The sequence below is a fragment of the Schistocerca serialis genome, unplaced genomic scaffold, assembly GCF_023864345.2.
Source record: "Schistocerca serialis cubense isolate TAMUIC-IGC-003099 unplaced genomic scaffold, iqSchSeri2.2 HiC_scaffold_235, whole genome shotgun sequence".
NCBI lineage: Eukaryota > Metazoa > Arthropoda > Insecta > Orthoptera > Acrididae > Schistocerca > Schistocerca serialis.
Genome location: NW_026047801.1, coordinates 32501 through 35418, shown reverse-complemented (window position 1 = coordinate 35418; position 2918 = coordinate 32501).

The window sequence follows — 2918 nt, the reverse complement described above, 5'->3', positions numbered from 1 at the left end:
CGTTGTGCCTTAACCTAACCTACGTTGTGCCTTAACCTAACCTATGTTGTGCCTTAACCTAACCTATGTTGTGCCTTAACCTAACCTATGTTGTGCCTTAACCTAACCTATGTTGTGCCTTAACCTAACCTATGTTGTGCCTTAACCTAACCTATGTTGTGCCTTAACCTAACCTATGTTGTGCCTTAACCTAACCTATGTTGTGCCTTAACCTAACCTATGTTGTGCCTTAACCTAACCTATGTTGTGCCTTAACCTAACCTATGTTGTGCCTTAACCTAACCTATGTTGTGCCTTAACCTAACCTATGTTGTGCCTTAACCTAACCTACGTTGTGCCTTAACCTAACCTACGTTGTGCCTTAACCTAACCTACGTTGTGCCTTAACCTAACCTACGTTGTGCCTTAACCTAACCTACGTTGTGCCTTAACCTAACCTACGTTGTGCCTTAACCTAACCTACGTTGTGCCTTAACCTAACCTACGTTGTGCCTTAACCTAACCTACGTTGTGCCTTAACCTAACCTACGTTGTGCCTTAACCTAACCTACGTTGTGCCTTAACCTAACCTACGTTGTGCCTTAACCTAACCTATGTTGTGCCTTAACCTAACCTATGTTGTGCCTTAACCTAACCTATGTTGTGCCTTAACCTAACCTATGTTGTGCCTTAACCTAACCTATGTTGTGCCTTAACCTAACCTATGTTGTGCCTTAACCTAACCTATGTTGTGCCTTAACCTAACCTATGTTGTGCCTTAACCTAACCTATGTTGTGCCTTAACCTAACCTATGTTGTGCCTTAACCTAACCTATGTTGTGCCTTAACCTAACCTACGTTGTGCCTTAACCTAACCTACGTTGTGCCTTAACCTAACCTACGTTGTGCCTTAACCTAACCCATATTGTACCTTAACCTAACCCATATTGTACCTTAACCTAACCCATATTGTACCTTAACCTAACCCATATTGTACCTTAACCTAACCCATATTGTACCTTAACGTAACCTAATTTGTGCCTTAACGTAACCTAATTTGTGCCTTAACGTAACCTAATTTGTGCCTTAACGTAACCTAATTTGTGCCTTAACGTAACCTAATTTGTGCCTTAATGTAACCTAATTTGTGCCTTAACGTAACCTAATTTGTGCCTTAACGTAACCTAATTTGTGCCTTAACGTAACCTAATTTGTGCCTTAACGTAACCTAATTTGTGCCTTAACGTAACCTAATTTGTGCCTTAACGTAACCTAATTTGTGCCTTAACGTAACCTAATTTGTGCCTTAACGTAACCTAATTTGTGCCTTAACGTAACCTAATTTGTGCCTTAACGTAACCTAATTTGTGCCTTAACGTAACCTAATTTGTGCCTTAACGTAACCCATGTTGTGCCTTAACGTAACCCATGTTGTGCCTTAACGTAACCCAATTTGTGCCTTAACGTAACCCATGTTGTGCCTTAACCTAACCTATATTGTGCCTCAACCTAACCTATATTGCGCCTTAACCTGACGCACGTTGTCGCTGAACCTGCTCTGTAATTGTTATGCAACTCGTTAAATTAGTGTAGTGTTGCCTAACCGCAACCCTCGCAATATAGTTCGCTATTCGCACTGCCCGGTCCCCTGTGTATCGCGTCATGTTAAACACCTTGCAGGTGTTGCTGACTTTCCACATGCTCCTGCTATACACTGTAATGTGGATAGCAGCAGGACGTACATGCCCCCCCCCCTTCCCCCCTGCCTTCGCAAGCTGGTCGTTGAGAAGTTTGCATGTTCAATGCCCTTCGCATGCCGACGTACTCAGCCTACGTTGTGGTACGGCCTGTCACCTGTCCGCCGATGTACGCAAAACCCACAAACTGTACTGCACATTGGTCCGTATGTACTGAATGATACATCGTGGCACATGTGTGACCGTACGACGACTGCGCCTAGCAACGGCAGACCATACAGTCCAAATATTGTGCACGCAGCTACGTGTCGTCTCCCTATAAGAGCTGGATTGCAGTGTGGTACGCCATTCAGACGTGTGGGAGGAACGGACGCCCTGGATGGCGATCAGCATGAGCAGTCTGTTGATGTAGTGGAGCGTGTATTCGGACGTAGTCGTCTCTTCTCACACACCGTGATAGCATGTTGCACCGCGTTCCACATCTGCGACATCCTGCAGAGGCCGGCTGACAGTCGTTCGCGCAATGGACACCGCATACGTACGGGGGCTACCTTCCACGTGTTCTCGAGGCGTGCACATGTTGTTGCGTCTATGTGGGCAGACGTAGTGTGTTGTGACACCTGACACAGGCATGCAATACTCGTTGCAAATGGCGATGGACGTCTACGTTTGCTGGTGACGTTACGCAAATGAACAACAGGTAACCCGTTGTGGTGCGGTTGTTCTCGCTAGAGGTGAATCAGTGTTGGCGACGATCGGTCGAGCTATTAACCGGTTGTTTCAGGGATACCCACCATGCCCACGAACGTGAAAGGGGACCCACCATGCCCACGAACGCGAAAGGGGATCTGGGTGTGAGGCGATACGCGGCGGTGGCTGGGTGGGACCGTCCCCGGCCGGTGAGGGGGGGCCGCCCGGCGTGCTGGCAGCGCGGTGCGTGGGCGCACGCGCTACAGCCGGCTGGTGGGGGCGGCCAGTGGCAGGCGCGCCGGCCGACGGACGCGGCAGGCGGCGCAGCTGCGCGCCGGCGCCCCCTGCTCGCGGCGCCTTGCGGCCAAAGTAGGTCCTCGCGGGCCCGGTGCGAAGCGCGGTGGCCATCTGCAGTGTGCTGGTCCGATTGAGGACTGTGTGCGCTGAGGATGCGCCGCCGCCCGGCGCTCGGCGCCGCGACGCCGTCTGCTGCTCGGTCGCCCCAGCGGTTCTCGCAGGTGGTTTGTATCGCAGCTGTGCGGACGTGTTGGC